Genomic DNA, 19,470 nt, shown 5'->3' with positions numbered 1-19,470 from the left:
TTCCCCAATATTTAAGATGATAATCGATCCAAACAAAGAAAAATCCCCAAAAAATGTTTAAAAGGGTAAATATATGAAGAAAATCTCAACCACTCCCTTATGTCTGCGATTTCTACATCGCGACCCTTGTTATATTACCATGTTTCACCCATAAAGTCCTCTAAAAATCCAGCTGTGGCCATTCACAGCTGTGTCTTGACACTCAGTGATACATGCTACAAGGAGTTTTTTGATCGAAACAAGGTAAGTACACGATAATATCTCGTAAAAGTCATGGCGTCTGTAATTCTGCTCTCGTGTACTCTCACCTCCAGATAGGATTTTGCTGTTTAAAAAACTTTTTTTTTTTTTTTTTTTTAAATGCCCTCCTTTTCAAAATGTTTTTTCCCCCCGAAAATTGATATTTTAAGCTTTCCAATGATGTATCACACATGCATATCGGACGATTTTGAAATTTGGCCAAATTGGGGGTCTCAGAGCGGAACTTCAAGTCACCTGAGAGTTTTCCGCCTTAAATATATTGTTCTACGTAAAGGACGTCAGCCAAGGTCGGCCCTGCACACTTTTACCACACCAAATCTGGCTCCCTTTGCAAAAAGTTTGGACACCCCTGCACTAAAGGAAATGAATAGAAAACATTGTGGTGTTCAGTAAATGTTACTTTTATCGAGCAAGTGCAGGAAAATATATATGGAATCACTCCATTCTGAGGAAAAAAAATATGGAATCATGAGAAACAAACAAAGAAATAACAAATAAAACACATCTCTAGTATTTAGTAGTACCACCTCTGGCTTTTATGAAAGCTTACAGTCTCTGAGGCATGGACTTGATGAGTACCGTATTTTTCGGACTATAAGTCGCAGTTTGTTTTTCAAAGTTTGGCTGGGGGTGCGACTTATACTCAGGAGCGACTTATGCGTGAAATTATTAACACATTATTATATCATTTCACATGTTATTTTAGTGTTTTGGAGTGACACTGATGGTTTGGTAAACTTGTTAGCATGTTCTTTATGCTATAGTTATCTGAATAACTCTTAATAGCTATGTTACGTTAACATACAGGCCACGTTCGCATTTCGTTGTTCATGCATCATGTAGCATTATCATACTGTACACTTGTTCAGCATGTTGTTCTCTATAGTATTTTTATTTTAAATTGCTTTTCAAGATGACATATCTGTTCTATGTGTTGGAATTTATCAAGTAAATTCCCCCCCAAAGTGTGACTTATACTCCGGTGCGACTTATATGTTTTTTTTCCCTCTTCATTACACATTTTTGGGCTGGTGCGACTTATACTCAGGTGCAACTTATAGTCCGAAAAATACGGTATTCTTCTTCAATTTGGTGCCAACGACAAACATATTTTCAACTGAGGGGATAAGAATGCTGTCTAAAATTTCCATGTGAACTTGTGAATTTATTGAAGATTTAACCACAGCCATCTCCCCAGGTCCTTTGCCTGGCATGCATCACCTTGTCAAGAGTCAAGAATCTGCACTGGACAAGATGTCAAGAGTCAAACATCTGCATTGGACAAGGTGATGATGCTGGAACTTTTGTTTGGTGCTGTTCCAGTGAGACCTTAAATGGCCCAAAATTACCTGATTGCCTGTCATTGACTGCCACTGACAGTCATAGATGTTCAATTCGTTTGAAATGGGAGGGATGGCAGCGAATGAACGAATGTTCATTCGCTGCCACCCTCCCAGTTCAAATGGATTGGACGTCTACTAGTGATAAACTAATTCCAATTCCAACTAGAAGCTTGTTTTCTCTTAGTAGTTTGTAGAATATCCTAGAATGATTTCCTGACCAGTGTTTCGATAATTGTTGTATCGCCATATCCTTAGATAATCGTTATCGTGAGCTTTGTATCGCAAATCGTACCGTATCGTGAGGTACCGAGAGGTTCCCACTCCTAATCTCTACTGTCTTTTTCCCCAACACCTGGGGCTGCAGCACCCTCAGCACCCCACTTCCCGTGCCACTGGGTGTATGGAGAAAGAGGATCTGAGGGCACGGGAGGGAGTTGTAACATGGAGAAGGTCAGACAGGTATGACGGGGTGAGGTTGTGGATGGCGTTGAATGTGAGGAAGAGAAGTTTGAACTGAATGCGAAAGTGGACTGGGAGCCAATGGAGCTGTTGGAGGACTGGAGTGATTTAGTGCAGGGGTCATGAATTAAAAATCCTCTGGGTCCGAAATTAAACAATTGCAACAATCTCGGGTCCGGAAATATTTTTTTGGTTCTTTTTTTCCAAGAAATACAAACGTATCTTTACGTGGCAATGCTGATAATTTAGGGCTGTCAAAATTATCGCGTTAACGGGCGTTAATTAATTTTTTAAATTAAACACGTTAAAATATTTGACGCAATTAACGCATGCACTCAATGAGCCGCTCTCGCATTGCCTCAAACAGATTTCAATGAGGCCGTTTATGGACATTAAGAGTGAAGAGAATGCCACCGGCCGCTTGGGGGCAGTGCAGCGCCGTTCCATACTAATGTTATTCCTTCTAATAGTGGGAGAATTCGTAGTTGTGAGACGTTTATGCTGTTGCTTTGTGCTCCACACATATTTCGGTAAGTTTGCTTTCTTTTAGTGGCAAATATGTGTCTCTTGTTGTATTTTGGGTAAGATATGCTCAGAGATATATCTGTTATAAAGGCGAGTGGACACAGGCGTTCTTTGGGCTGCGCCGTTTATTGGCATACGCTTCTGCAACTCCTTCACAACAAACAGAAGTATCATTTAGTGAAAGCACAACAAAAAAAATATTGCTATCTCTAAAAAAAAATAATGTTCACAAAAAGAAAAGCACTTCAGTCTGTAGTAATGAGGCCCTATTCTCACACAGCTAAACAACAATGCAAAGTGAACTGGCATTACTCAGAGTTTGGTCACTCAATTCTTATTATTGTTATTTTTATTCTTCTTATTATTATATTAACTCTACTTTTGATTGAAAATTGTACAAATTTTATTGAAACGAAAATATGAAGAGGGGTTTTGATTAGGGCTGTCAAAATTATCGCGTTAACGCGCAGTAATTAATTTTTTAAATTAATCACGTTAAAATATTTGACGCAATTGTCCCGCTCAGACAGTATTCTGCCTTTTGGTAAGTTTTACAGCAAGGCTTTTTGTGCTGTAACAGCGAACTCTTGTGGTCGCTTTGCGACATGGTTTGTTTTTTTCTTGCCAGCTCAATATGGCTGCACGACGTCTCGGGCTGACGCCTACGTTGTAATGTTGTGCTTATATGGTCCTTGGACAAGATTTTTCCGTAAGTATGGTTGTTGTAAAGAATGTACATATTATGTTAGTAAGCGAAATGTTCTATTTTTTGTATGAGACGCTTTTTGTTTATGTTTAGTGAACCTGTATAGCGTGCTAAGCTAACGTTGTTGCTAATGCAATGCTTGTGTACTTTTTTTTTTTGTAGTTTTATGACGGTCTAAAGAGGACAATGGTTTGAGGCTATTTTATTAATAAATCAGATGAAAAAGGAAGTAGTCTGATTATTAAGGCGTCGTTCACTAGCTGTCTAGCTTTGGAAAAAGTAGACGCTTCGGAATGAGGACAGCATAGACAGATTTAAATGACAGTAGAGTGAAATGCCCACTACAGTCCTTATTTACCGTAGGTTGAATGTATATATCCATCTTGTGTCTTATCTTTATATAATTTACAGAAAAATATGGCATATTTTATAGATGGTTTGAATTGCGATTAATTGCGATTAATTACGATTAATTAATTTTTAAGCTGTAATTAACTCGATTAAAAATTTTAATCGTTTGACAGCCCTAGTTTTGATATAAAATTACAATAACTTGTAACTATAACATTTATCTTTTATGAACTACAAGTCTTACTATCCATGGATCACTTAAACAGAAAGAATGTTAATAATGCCATTTGTGGATTTATTGTCATAATAAACAAATACAACACTTATGTACAGTATGTTGTATGTATATATCCGTCTTGTGTCTTATCTTTCCATTCCAACAATAATTTACAGAAAAATATGGCATACTTTAGAGATGGTTTGAATTGCGATTAATTACGATTAATTAATTTTTAAGCTGTAATTAACCCGATTAAAAATTTTAATCGTTTGACACCCATATGATTATAGCATTAAAAAATGTAAATAAAATATAAAAAATAAATTTATAGTAAGTAATAAATAATATTTAATAATAATTAAATAGTAATAAATAATAAAGCGATCATATTGAGCCCGTAATTCGGCTATTTTTTGAGAACAGATGGCAGAGGTCATAGGGAAACTTTGCGAAAAAGCTGCGTGCTTCGTCTCATAGTGCCTTTTCAAATTGCTGCTTTTTACAAGCGCTACCATTGTTCGGCCATTCCTTTCTACGGCGAAACGTCTGCACAATACTCAGCGCGCTTGCGCACATCTGTCAGAAGCGGCGAGTACTCACTATTTTTTGTTTTTATTTAGTTTTTTGGAACCTTTTCATTGCCTCAAAAAAACTTTTTGCATGTATTACCCTCTCATACTTTTAACCATTGTGTTTTTTTGTGTTAGCTTTGAAGCAGTTGACCACATTAGTCACGTTAGCGTATTTAAACCGTCCTTATTTGGTATAACTGCATTTATGTATTTTCTTAAGGCATTTTTAGTACGTTCTGCCTGTATGCATCCAAACAAAACAAGTTTAGCGCGTACGGTATTACTTTGGGTGTCAAATTCAACTAATGTTCGCCGATGTAGCAGATTTTGGCAAAACACCGTCTCTGAACAGATGAGGCATGATAGCAGTCTTGTGCTGCCGCCAGGTAAAATGAACAAAAATGTGTTGGTCTACTCCTCCTTAAACACTGTTTTCTGCATCAATCTTGCGTAGTTTTGAGCACGCCATTTGCCGTACCTTTTCGCCTCTTCCTCCAACTTTATTCGGCTCAGTTTTTGGCTGTCTCTCCGCGGAGTCTGGAAAGCGAGTGTGAGACATGCTGTTCTAAAAATAACTTTCAAATGCTTTACTCCCATTGGCTGGCTCACACGCGTCACCGCTAAGGTTTTTGTTTGTTGCCCAACTCCGCTCTGCAAACCCGCAGAAAAAAATGCTTTTTGTTGTTGCAACATGTATTAGTCCGGACAGCTTGAGATCCGGTCCAGACGGCTTAGGGGTCTGGAACCGGACCGAGATCTGCAGTTCCGTGACTTCTGATTTAGTGGATGGAGGGGGTACGGGCTATGAAAGGCCGGCTGAATTCTGGACCAGTTGGAGTTTATAAAGTCTAAAAACAAAGCCACCATTGATCTACTGTATGAACACAATAAAACCTGTGGATTTTTGTGTTTACATATTTATTTGAGTAAGATTTTCAGTCATAAAAGCACTCTGAGGAAAACCATGATTACATCTCCTGTGATGAAAATTAATTGGACACCCTGCTTGTAGCGTCTGCGACAGAATATTGAGGTCACACTGAAAATAAAAGAAAAGGGAAAAAAAAACAATAGCGCAAGCAAAATCTATTACGAGCATGAATGGATTTTCAGGATCTTGTTAAAAAGTTTCACAAATATTTAATGATATTACATGTCTCTTGAGAGCGGCAGTGGCTGACTGCTGCATTTAGGTTTCTACTGGAATTTTACCATTTACTCAGTGAATGAAAGTGTTTTTTGTTTTTACACAAGCATAAAGTATCTTTGACACCTCTGTCCTTAATGCTTATCGCACTTTTAATAAGCAACATAATCTGTCATCATTTACATTAGCATATTCGAATCCAAAGTGTATTTTTTGATGGCACGTGTATATTCAATCCATATATGTATAACAATAATTAAGGATGTCCCGATCGATCGGGTCCGATCACGTCATTTTCAAAGTATCGGAATCGGCCAAAAAATATCGGACGTCTTTTTTAAATACATTTTTTTTTTTATTATTATCATTAAATCGTTTTCTAATTTTATTTAACGTTACAGACAAAATGTCTTACACTCATCCAGAGTCTTTAGTTTTGGCTTAAAGTAGGGCTATCAAATTTATCGCGTTAACGGCGGTAATTAATTTTTTTTTAATTAATCACGTTAAAATATTTAACGAATGCGCTGCACGACCCACTCACGCATTATCGCGTTCAATCTATAATGGCTCCGATTTACCTATATATGGAGCTTAAAGGCAGCGTAAAATGAGTAGAGTGAATTTTGGCAGTCTTTGGAGCCTTTTTTTAAATTGGCTAAATCCTTGAAATCCCTCTCCCAACAATTAGAAATATCGTGGTAAAGCAATGTGGGGAAGAAAGGTTGTAGTTGATCTTTTTATTTACACCCTATGTTATTGCCCAACGCAGTGAAGATATATCAATTGGTGCCACTACACACAGTCATGGTTGCACTTCCCATCATGCATTTGGGCACAACAGTTAAATAGCTACAGTATCATTTACTGAAAGCTCAACAAATACAGTAGATGGCAATATTTAGTCACAATATACAAAGTCACATTAATCCTTTAAGAATTACAAGTCTTTCTATCCGTGGATCCCTCTCACAGAAAGAATGTTAATAATGTTAATGTCATCTTGAGGTTTTATTGTCATAATAAACAAATACATTACTTATGTACTGTATGTTGAATGTATATATTCGTCCGAGTTTTATTCATTTTTTCTTAATGCATTGCCAAAATGTATATGATCGGGAAAAATTATCGGGAATGATTGGAATTGAATCGGGAGCAAAAAAAAAAAAAAGCAATCGGATCGGGAAATATCGGGATCGGCAGATACTCAAGCTAAAACGATCGGGATCGGATCGGGAGCAAAAAAACATTATTGGAACAACCCTAACAATAATAATACATTTAATTTGAAGGCGCCTTTCTGGCACTCAAGGTTGCCGTACAATCATTTTGCGCTATTAGACCAATTAAAGACTAGAAAAAAAAATACTAATAGATGAAGATAATTAGCCGGACCATCAAACATAGGAAAGAAAGAAATCAGGGGTTATTATGGGTATGCGAGTCGGAACAGGTGAGTTTATCCAGTTTTACAGGTGAGAGATACAGCTGTATCGATAGTAAAGTTACCATTCGACAGCAATTAGCCATTAAATATTCAATGAACCGATAGTAGAGATAGAATTCGGCTAGCGCGAGCACATGAATCAGCTTCTAATGCCTAGTTCAATGCATTTCTTAATATGATAATAATTTAGCTTTTACCTCACATGCTGCGCTTGTGTCATTCACCACACTAAAACTCAGCTCTGGACCTTCTGCCACCTGAGATTCACAACAGATTCTCTTATTTTTATTTTAACGTCTTATATCTTTCTCATTTTCTACTTAAAAAAAATAGAAAAAGTGTCTTTTTTTCCATTTATTTAAATATCTTTATAAATAGCTTATGGAGCTGCATTTATTAAATGGCCAAAAATAGTCACTTGGCCTATAAAGGATTAAAAAAAAAAACAAAAAACGTACAGGCTCATATTTTCATGACCCCCTTTTCAGACTTATAATACAATGCGCCAGTATTACATCAATTTGATTCACCTTTAACAATGAAACCCCGTACCATTCGTCGAACCTTACGGCGCCCCACCTGAGTAGTTGGAAGCGTTCCGTCGACCAGGGGACGGGGACGTGAGAAGATGCTAGTTATCCAGTCCATCTTCTCAGATCACTCTAAAAATAAATTCAAGCATTTCATGCCACTCTAAGAATTATACTTAGCACACAAGTTCGAACTGTCCACTACTCAAGTCAAAGTTTGCAGAAACCTCTCGAAAGGATCGCGGCGCACAGACACATTCCCAGCACCAGTGAGCATTTTGTGGCAAACTCTGAACACGTCCTATAGCAGAGGTACCAGCATCGTCGTAGCGTTCTGTTCGGTGGGCTTCACAGCCGATGAATCATAGGTAAATGTGCTTTCTTGGAAGGCTGGCACACTAAGCTAAATGAGATCTCAATGTACGTTTGTGCAGTGCTTAATTTGTAAATCATAAGGTGCCGGAATGCAAACTACATATGACAGCGTATGAAGGTAGATTTATGTCTTATTATTATTGTATTATTCAATCCAAAAAAAAAGTTGCTTCAATCAAATAAAAAGTTGCTTCAATGAAAATATATATTTTCAATCAAAGAAAATGTCACTTCAATCAAAAAAAAAAAGTCACTTCAATCAAAAAAAAAAAATGTGTTTGGATGCAAAAATAAATTTGAAACTCAAAAAAATATATTTGAAAACGATTTTTCTTTGATTGAATTTTTTTTTTTTTTTTTTTTTGGATTAAAGTCAAGTTGTTTTTTTTGGATGAAACACAATTTTTGATTGAAGTCATGTAATTTTGCGTTTGGACCACATTTTGGCTTGGACATTTGTGTCTTTATCAAAAAATTTAAAAAATTCAATCGTAGAAAAAAAGGTTTGAATGTGAAATAATATTTGGGACTCAGAAATTTGCATTTGAACACTTTATTTTTCATTCAAACTGTTTTCTTTGATTGAAGCAATCCTTTTTGTGTTTGAGCCATATTAGGGGCAGGACATTTGTGTCTAAATCGTTCAATCGCAATAAAAGTTGCTTTAATCAAAAAACTATTTTTAATCAAAGAAAAAAATCATTTGCAAAAATATATATTTTTTGAAAATATATTTTTTTATTTGAAATATATATATTTTTTAGGGGTGTCAAACAATTAAAAGTTTTAATCGAGTTAATTACAGCTTAAAAATTAATTAGGCCTAATCATAATTACTGTAATTGCAATTAATCGCAATTCAAACCATTTATAAAATATGCCATATTTTTCTGTAAATTATTGTTGGAATGGAAAGATAAGACACAAGATGGATATATACATTCAAAATACGGTACATAAGGACTATTTGTTTATTATAACAATAAATCAACAAGATTGCATTACCATTATTAACATTCTGTTAAAGCCATCCATGGATAGAAAGACTTGTAGTTCTTAAAAGACAAGTTATAGAAATTTTATATCAAAACCCCTCTTCATGTTTTCGTTTTAACAAAATGTGGAAACTTTTCAATCGAAAAATAAACTAGTAGCCCGCCATTGTTGATGCCAATAATTACTTACACAATGCTCATGGGTGCTGAAGCCTATAAAATCAGGCGCACCCAAGCGCCAGCAGAGGGCGGCAAAACTCCGAAAAACACAACAAGTACACCTTTTACTGTGCTCTCATTTTGATCTGTTTGAGCGGGCATTTATGCGTTAATTGCGTCAAATATTTTAACCGGATTAATTTAAAAAATTAATTACCACTCGTTAACGCGATAATTTTGATAGCCCTAATGTTTTTTTTTTTGAAGTGTCACTTTTTTTGAAAAGCAAAAAGTTTTAAACTCTTTTTTTTTTTTTTTTTTTTTCAAAGTGGAAAAAGTTTTGAACACACTTTTTTTTTGAAGTGGAAAAAGTTTTGAAGGCACTTTTTTTCCATTGAATCATTTTGACACAAAGATTCAACTTCCATGCTAGTTCCGGTGTGTTAGAGTGGCTGGTGATTACGCCAGTGGCATAGAAGTATGAAGCAAGAATAATAGCCACCAGGGCTCCACCTAGCCATCGGAGTCTCCTGGAGTCCAAGCCGAATATAGGGCACCGGTATGGGGTGTGACATCGGCATTTCACCGGAGTACGGTGCCCTGCCGGTATAGGAGTGGTCGGCAAGTGGCCCGACACTAGCTTGCCCAGTAAGCGGGTGGACTACTGGCGAGTCGCCGGCATCCACGCCGGGAGCCCCATCGCTTCAACTTTGAATGAGTGTCGTGTCATTCGCGGGCCGTCCACTCGACAGCCGGCCTCCGCGCCTGGGGTGTGATATCGGGGTCCGACCAGTGTGCCGCGACAGGGCAACGTACCGTCGCGGGTACTCCGGTGAAATGCCGATGACACAACGCCGTAACGGTGCTCTATATTCGGCTTGGACTCCAGGAGACTCCCGATGGCTGGATGGAGCCCTGGTGGCCATTATTTTTGCTTCATACTTTTATGCCATTGGCGTAATCACCTGCCACTCAAACACACCGGAACTAGCGTTGAAGTTGAATCGTTGTGTCAAAATGATTCAATCGAAAAAAAGTGCCTTCAAAACTTTTTCCACCTCAAAAAAAAAAAAAAGTGTCTTCAAAACTTTTTCCACTTTGGAAAAAAAGCGAGTTTAAAACTTTTTGCTTTTCAAAAAAAGTGACACTTCAAAAAATATATATCTATATTTCAAATAAAAAAATATATTTTCAAAAAATATATATTTTTGCAAATGATTTTTTTCTTTGATTAAAAATAGTTTTTTGATTAAAGGAACTTTTATTGCGATTGAATGATTTAGACACAAATGTCCTGTCCCTAATATGGCTCAAACACAAATGGAAAGGATTGCTTCAATCAAAGAAAACAGTTTGAATGAAAAATAAAGTGTTCAAATGCGAATTTCTGAGTCTCAAATATTTTTTCTCATTCAAACCTTTTTTTCTACAATTGAATTTGTGATTGAAGTGATTTTTCTTTTGAAAATACATATATTTTTTGTTTGAAGCAACTTATTTTTTGATTGAATAATAAAGACACAAATCTCCTAGCCAAAACGTAGTCCAAACGCAAAATTACATGACTTAAATCAAAAATGGTGTTTCAATCAAAAAAAAAACTTGACTTTAATCAAAAAAAAAAACAAAAAAAAAATTCAATCAAAGAAAAATAGTTTTCAAATATATTTTTTTGAGTTTCAAATTTATTTTTGCATTCAAGCACATTTTTTTTTTATTGAAGTGACATTTTCTTCGATTGAAAATATATATTTTGATTGAAGCAACCTTTTTATTTGATTGAAGCAACTTTTTTTTGATTGAATAATAAAGACACAAATCTACCTCCATAACAGCGCAGGGTTGACGAGACGGACACAGGTCCCGGAATATAAGCAGAAACGGTGCTGAAACAACATGTAAATGCCCACTTGCCATGCTGTGGGACTGATGAGCAGGGGTGAAAGTGGGCCAGAACGGTCAGGAACGCAGTTCCGGTATGAGATTCAGGGCCGGAACGCAGTTCCGGTATAAGATTGAAGGCTGGGATGCCATTCCGGTACAGAGTGCTTTGATTCCAAAAATATGACAGCAACTGTCAAAACGCTATGTAGAAAAAAAAAAGCTAAGTTGCCACACATGCATTTCATCTCCAAGAAGAAAACAATCTACCGACATCAGATTTACATACACAAGTGTTAATGACAAGCATAATAAAGTGCTTGTGTAGCGTAATCCGTTTCCACCAATATTTATTATTTATTTTATTCCACGGACGGCATGGAGGTTTCCCCAGCTGCTGCAGTTATCTGAGTCTGACGATGATGAGTCACGTCAATGTGCGAATGCCTGGACTAATTTATCTGTTCAATTGGCTGACATACTGACATGTGATCAGCAGAGATAGTTAGCTCTGAATGGTTCAAATGTGCATGTTTTCTGGAACAGCAAAAAAAATGTTTTATGAATTAAAAAAAAAAAAAAAAGTGTTGAATTGATGCACCAAAAAACGGCAATGCAACAGAAAATGGATCATATCTTTAAGAGCAAGGAAAGAGTTGAAGAGGCTTATTTATCATATCATTCATCATTTATCATTTATCGTTTTATTTGCTCTGATTGGGAGGTTCAGAATATCTTAGCTGTTAATGTGCACTTTGGATTTATATTTGTTCATTTATGTTAGGCTACTTATTAATTTCCTTATGATTTAAAAAAAAAAGTCAAGTTTGCGCGATCTTCAAAATATATTCCATTTCACGCTGCTGTCATTTGTACTTATTTTTCTGAATGTATGTTCCTTATATCTTTATAATTTAAAAAAATGTTTACATTAACTTCAATTTTAATATAAATCCTATGTTGTTAAGTAGTTGAAATTGAGATTTGGCATTTAGTATGTGAGGAAATGAGGGTAAATAAAAATTAGGAGATGGAGGTTGGGGTTATTGCTGTTTTTGTATTATTTTGCAAAACATTGAAAAAATACAATTTTGAATGAAAATCAGTTTTTGTATGTGTTATTGAAATAACTGTGCAAAACAGTTGTCTTTGCATTTCAGTAGTTTTAGGAGGTTTGAACCCCACAAAAAATGAAAATAAATAAATAAACAACATTTCTGGCTCCGTGGCGACCTTCACATCGGGGAGTTCCGGTGTTGTGCCGAAAAATAGCCGCCCCGCGTGAAATGTCCCCCATGACGGAAGCGCCCACACGTCACTCGTACAGCTTTTTCTTACCAATTGATGGACATGGAAACGACTTTCTTTTACCATGAATATGTATTATTTCACTCTGCTTGAACTGTTAAATATTGTGTTGTGAATATGTATTATTTTACTCTGCGTGAACTAATGAATCGTGTACTGTGAATATGTATTATTTTGCTCTGCTTGAACTAAAAAATGTCATACCTGTGTGATTGTCATCGGGATATAGTCGTGAAAACCTGTAGACTAATACATTTCTGTTCAAAGATGGTTATGTGGCCCAGTCCACGATTTGTTACCAAAATACAATACTAGTATTTTGTGTTATTTATTTATTTAAAACCGATTTTACAGTCGTAAATCCATTACTGTAATGTGTCCATGAAAACATTTGACGTTTTCACCTCAATAAAGCCTCATAAATAAGCGCTCCCGTCAGGGGGACACAGTGGTGCCACCTCTATAAATTGGTTGGCCACCCCGCTTGCCAGTATATCGTTAGATTGTTGTAGCATCAGTTATGCATTTCATCCCAAATGAATGCATTTCTTTTGTTTTGTTAAATGTAGGGCTATCAAATTTATCCCGTTAACGGGCGGTAATTATTTTTTAAAAAGTAATCACGTGAAAATATTTATCGCAATTAACGCATTCGCAGAACGAATCATTCACTCATTGCCGCAAACAGCCTACAATGGTGCCATTTTACTTATATACAGAGATAAGAGGCAGAGTGGAGTAGATACAAGCATTCATTGGGGCCGTGCTTTTAATTGGCAAAAGCTTTGTCATCTCTCCCACAGCAACTATAAATATTGTGGGAAGCGACGTGGGGAAGAATGACAGGAGTTGATCTTTTTCTTAACACCCTGTAGTGTATCCAACGCAGAGAAGATATAGCATTTGCAGCCACCACACACAGTCATGGTTGCGCCACTTCCCATCATGCATTCGGGCAGAACAGTTAAGTCGCTACAGTATCATTTACTGAAAACTCAACAAATACACTAGATGGCAATATGTAGTCACGATATACAAACTCACATTTATCCTTTAAGAATTACAAGTCTTTCTATCCATGGATCCCTTTCACAGAAAGAATGTTAATAATGTTAATGCCAAGTTGTGGGTTTATTGTTATAATAAACAAATACAGTAATTATGTACAGTATGTTGAATGTATACATCCGTCTTGTCTTATCTTTCCATTCCAACAATAATTTACAGAAAAATATGGCATATTTTAGAGATGGTTTGAATTGCGATTAATTACGATTAATTAATTTTTAAGCTGTGATTAACTCGATTAAAAATTTGAATCGTTTGACAGCCCTACTTAAATGTACACCTTATGCCTAATATATACATAACACAATAAAACAGCATTGTTGTGGAGCTCAAAATGTTGACTGGACAGTTATGGACTATGCACATTAAATCATTAGTAACATCAAATATTACACAATACACCAAAGTATATCAGTAGCCGTGTCCTAAAGTCTTTCTGGTAGTTTTAATATAAAGAAAACCTGAAATTATGGCTTTTAGTTTTGGCCACCCCAAGATTTTAAGTGGCCCCATCTGGCCACCCCTATGAAAAATTTCTGGAGGCTCCACTGGGGGGACATTTCACGCGGGGGGGGGGGGGGGGGGCATTTTTCGCCACAACACCTGCAAGAAATTCTAGCCACTTTCACCCGATTCTCCGTGTACAGGACAGGTTAAAAAAGACATTAAAAAAACACACACAAAAAAAAAATGCAATTTGTGGGAACAATTAATAGTTTTGTGTGGTCTTGGCTATGCGGAGGTAAAAAATACTACATAAAATATCAAGTAAAATATGAAAATTAGCATTTTAAGATTTCAAATTTACTACATTAATATGTGCAGGCAGCCAGTCCTCATCTTCTATCCCTGGGGAGGAGGACCATCGTACTCCCACCCCCTGCCCTCCTTCTCCTCCTCCTCCCCCTCCTCCTCAGTCAAGTCACTCAGCTGCCGGGATGCATGCAGTCCTGCAGAGGGACTCCAGCGGGCTACACCGGTGGAGGCTGACGGCCGTTCGGACTTGAACCGAACCACACAAGCAGGACCCAAAGTGGACGAGAGCTCATCTACTTCCTATTTTCTTCACTTCTTCTTCGGGTATGGATGTTAGCACCCGCTGAGCGGCTTCTCGGACGTCTCGTGAGATTCCCTCTTCTGTAGCGTGGACGCTTCGAAGGCAGCGGCGGCAGAGATCCGCTCAAGGAGCCGACGAGCCCGGCGTGGAGAGGCGGACCATACCGCTGCATTCCTGGTGAGTAAAATGACATTCTAGTGTTTACTAGGTTGCAAAACGGTTATTTTTCTTTAAAAGCGGGCAGAAATAATGCGTTGCTGGTCGCATCATCACGTTGACATTTCCAATTATTGTGTTTTTTTATATGCTGCTGTTGTCTAAAGTTCATTGAACTTGCTTGTTATGGAAAGAATGACTGATATGTTCTATATTGCATCGAAAAGCCTGGATAAAGAGTCTATTATTATATTCCTGCTTAGTCATTAAATCCACATTTCCAAACAACTGCACACACAATGAATAGAGCTTTGGTTTGCAATTATTAAAGGTGATTCAACAAAATAGCTCTTCTTAAGGTTGTTTAAAAACGTGTTTTTGGAGGAGATTTTCTTTGAAATAACCTAAAATTTCATATCATGGCTTTTTTAGCCTTGACTTTCAAGAGTACGACTTGTGTTCCTGAAATGCGCATCCTTTCATGCTGTTGCACGTTATGTCAGATGCATATGATTTGAAAATATATTCATATATTTTTTAAGCCTCATGCACATAAAAAAAAACATTTTATTTTCTAAACCAACAGTATCACTTTACCACATGACATTTTTCTTATTATCATTTGATGTGTTAGTCAATGCCAGCCATCTTTCAGTCCAGAGGTGGCAGCTATAATAAAAAGTTGATCAATGCCCAAAAAAGAAGTGTGTGTGTGTGTGCGTGTGTGTGTGTGTGTGTGTGTTGGTATATGTGTATTAAGTGTGTGTGTGTGTGTGTGTGTGTGTGTCCTTGTGTGTGCGCTTCCAGGAATTCATCCTGCTGTGTGGCTTTTCGTCATGTATTATGCAGCTCCATTCAGAAACATTTAACAAGTGCAAGCCAAAATTTTGAATAAAAGATTCAAGACTCTAGAAGGCTTTACACTAACATGCCAAGAAAACTGGTCCAAAACATTGGTTGGGATAAAATTCAAGGCAAAAAGGCTAATTGACTCACCAGCGTCATTAGATGGTCTCCGCGTTTTGAACTCGGTGTCTGACTGTCTGCCATTGACGCCGATAGATGTCCAATCCATTTGGACTGGGAGAGGCTGACAGCGAATGATTGCTGCAAGCCCTCCACTTTCAAATGGATTGGACGTCTATCACTGTCAATGGCTACCCATGGCTTAAATATGACATACCGTATTGGCCCGAATATAAGACGGTGTTTTTTGCATTGAAATAAGATTGAAAAAGAGGGGGTCGTTTTATATTCGCGGTCTAGACATTATACCCAACCCCGACGCTAGATGACGCCAGATATCATTGAAGTGATGTTCTGTTATGGCAGATCTGAGCTACTCTCCCCATTCACGACGCTAGATGGCGCCAGATATCACTGAAGCGATGTTCTGTATGATGAATCTCAGCTACTCTCAAGATTAACCAGTTTGCATTATATTATTGCAATGTTTTTCCTTATTCAGATTAGTTTCAAGACTACAGTTACGGTTAGACATCACATTGATGGTTAATGCAGTAATTAGGGCCCGAGCACCAACTGGTGCGAATGCCCTATTGTTCTGCAAAGGATTATTATTATTCTTTTTTCATGGCAAATGAAAATGGCCAATTCAGAGGTCTTAACATGCTCAAAACTCACCAAAATTTGAACAAACATGCGGCTTCGTGAAAATTTCGATAATTTGGCAACATTGTGAAAAAATGTCAAAAAATGGCTCAGTGGCGCCCCCTGGAATTTAAAAAAAAGGCCTCTCCATTTAGGTTTTTCAAACGTAGAGCGATGAAATTTGCGGAGATGATACCTTGTGCAAAAATGCTTCAAAAAGTCTCTTGCACCCATATTCCAAACCCAACAGGAAATCGGGTATTTTGGATTGAATGTTGAAAAACATGCCATTTTTGTCGAAAACCAAGGTGCACGTTTGAGACCATTGCGCCGAGGCAGTGAGTTGGATCCTCCTCAAAGTTGGTGACACTCTTCATGAGACATATGAGATGTTGAGTTATCAAAATGGTGAGTTTTCATTCACGGGCCAGACCTGGGAGGAGTACCAAAGTCGGGTTTATTTGGGGATTAGGGTGTAGGGTTAGGGCTTCTTCAGGGCAAATGAAAATAGCCAATTTGAAGTTCTGAACATGCTTAAAAACTCAACAAAATTTGTACATATCAAAATGGTGAGTTTTCATTCACGGGCCTGACCTGTGCGGGGTACCAAAGTTGGGCGCTTTTTGGTGTTCAGGGTTAGGGTTTAGGGTTAACGCTTAGGGTTAGGACTTCTTCATAGCAAATGAAAATGGTCAATTTATTTATTATTATTAGGTGGTTGTCAGTACTTTTTCATGGCAAATGAAATAGCCAATTTGAAGGTCTTACCATACCAAAAAAAACACCGAAAAGAAATTGGAGGAATCGGTAACGAAGCATTGAATGATCCAACTGGATTCAAAAAGCCTCACTCCAAATAGATATGTTTACACGTGGTAACAGGAAATACACCGGAAATATTTTTTGAAAAGCATAATAAACATATTTAACAGACATTTTGCATACACATATAATGTATCATTTTCTTGCTTTTTTTGACATTACATCAAAGAGTAAGCCAAATGTTTTTAGTATCCCCAAAAAAATCACCGAAAAGAAATAGGATAAATCGATACGTTCCACAAGGGCCCGTTGAGTCCTGCTCGCAGGGCTAGTTGCAATTTTGTTGTTTTATCACAATATATTGGTTTATTTACATTTCAAAAACCAGAATTCATTTTCAAATGTGATTGCACTTTAGTTTACATATTTAAATGTTCAGATATTAAGATTTGAATGAGGCAAAATAACATGCTTTTTCTCTCAAATATGTTGTTACAATCATTTGTTTCAGATGAACTGTAATTATTTTCTGTATAAAAATTAATTTGGTGTTCAAAAAGTCTTTTTTTCAAACTTGAGTCTCGAAAAAGAGGGGGTCGTCTTATAATCAGGGCCGTCTGATATTCGGGCCAATACGGTACATTATATTGACGTGGGTCCTCAGACTAATTGAACATGACGCGTCGACCCCAGTGTCGCCTAAAATAAACTGAGCGAGAGATCCAACAGAAGGGTAGAGGAAAGAACTGCCTCGGCGAGACAATGGCACCCATGGGTGTCTGCTTGTCACTGACAAATGTGAGTAGAAACGGACATAAAAGTCTCCCGACCCAACAACCCAACACGTCCCCCAAGCTTGTAGTCGGCTTAGATGATGGCTGCTCTGTGATAAGTTGTCACACTCAACCTCTAAGGCAGTGGTGCTACAAATTTTTACAACAAGCACTACCTTGAACAGACTCTAATTAGCACCCATGTGGCTAACATTAGAATAATGTAACATTGTAGAATCTACTGTTTCTCAAAAATTAAGCTGTGGTTTTACTAGTATTACTTAAAAAAAAAAGGGTAAATGTATTTTTTTGTTTCATTATTGTACATTTTATGCAGTTTGAATTTTTTACGCTCCATGAAAAAAAAAAAGGAAAATGACTCAATTAAAATTTATTGCACATAAAAGGTAAATACAAATTGGACTTTGAGTTCAGTTCTATTAGATGTAAAAAAACAGACAGCACTTAGTATTAATGAACTTCATGTGAAAGACGGTTGCACAAAGTATTTAAGTATGCAAATTGCGCACTTTTTTAGACCTCTGAAAATGGAGAAAATAATATTCAAACTAAAAAAATGACACTGCTTACAAGCGCAGCCATTGTGTTTGTTTTATACAGTTTCTGTACCTTTGCACTTTGATTGTCTCCCTTCTTTCACCGTCTGATTTTTTCCTTAAATAGTCAACATAATTCAGACTTTTTGTCAAATTTTGCGCAGCCTTAGTTTACAAGACTGGAAATTGGTCTCGCGATTGGCTGATGATGAGCATGGAAGAAAAACAAACACATTTGCGACATGTAAATCTCCATTTGATCATTGAGAACGGTTTCAGAATTATTTACAAAAATATGTTTCTTTAATGTTTATTGAAATATTATGCCTGTTTCATGAATAATTAAAGTGCAAATCATACATTATGCACCTTTAAACAATATTCTTTGTACTGGAAAACGTGATCAAGCATTGCCTATCCATTTACGGCAAATCTATTGTGCCGTGAATACAACTGAACTGATAAAAAGTAAAAAGTTATCTTAATATAACTGGAGTAAAAAAAAAAAAAAAGGTTTCGTAAGTCTGGATGAATAGCTATTGTGTAGTATGAAATATGTTGTCAAGGCTGTCACGAGTCTGCAAGTTTTTTATTTGCATGTTTTCGTTTCATTTCGTCATTTTCATTTGCATTCAACTCCGTGAATATCATGAGAAAACTATATTTTCAAAGTTAGCTTAAAATATAACTTTCTCCTCTTTAACTATGACTTAAATATATACATTAATTGTTATTTTCTTCTTGAGGATTAAGACTTTATTCTTCAAATATGACAGTTTTTGTTTTTGTAAGGATTATAACAATCATAAAGAAAAAAACATTTTTATAACATTTCAACTTTTTATCTTGAAAATACTCAACTTTTTAATTTCGTTAGTGTTTGAGGGGAAAAATATATGGGATAAATCAGGCGCCAAAATTTTATAATAAATGTCTACTACAAAGCAAGCACAATGTGACTCATTTATAATGACTTAGGTCGCAAATTACACTTGTGAAATTAGCATGTATGATTATCTTAGCTAAAATACAATGTGAAATAACACATTTGCTCTTAAAGATGACACTTCATTGTTGGCCTTACAATTGTTGTTTTAACGTGAACCTTCACTGAGTGACTGTGCAGCAGACATCCCCTCCAGGAACAATCTGACATCGTAATTGGTACGATTGCTTAGACGCCTGACGTTCACTATCCTCCCCC

General features: G+C 36.7%; 1 protein-coding gene across 2 annotated transcripts in view; it reads left to right on the top strand.

Moving 5' to 3' along the window:
- Positions 1–14,312: 14,312 nt before the first annotated feature.
- The window catches only part of LOC130917185 (contactin-5-like), a 411,152-nt gene continuing 405,994 nt past the window's right edge, over positions 14,313–19,470 (top strand). Inside the window, exons 1-2 of one of the 2 annotated variants that reach the window (XM_057838312.1) lie at positions 14,337–14,430; positions 14,494–14,584. The gene's annotated coding sequence lies outside the window, so the exon portion shown is untranslated. Of the gene's footprint in view, positions 14,585–19,470 lie in introns of both variants that reach the window. The other variant, XM_057838311.1, reaches the window with a different exon arrangement.

This window comes from Corythoichthys intestinalis, chromosome 6 (genome assembly GCF_030265065.1).
Source record: "Corythoichthys intestinalis isolate RoL2023-P3 chromosome 6, ASM3026506v1, whole genome shotgun sequence".
In the NCBI taxonomy this organism is placed as follows: domain Eukaryota; kingdom Metazoa; phylum Chordata; class Actinopteri; order Syngnathiformes; family Syngnathidae; genus Corythoichthys; species Corythoichthys intestinalis.
The sequence above is the reverse complement of the archived record's forward strand: the minus strand, read 5'-3'. Positions and strand labels throughout refer to the sequence as shown.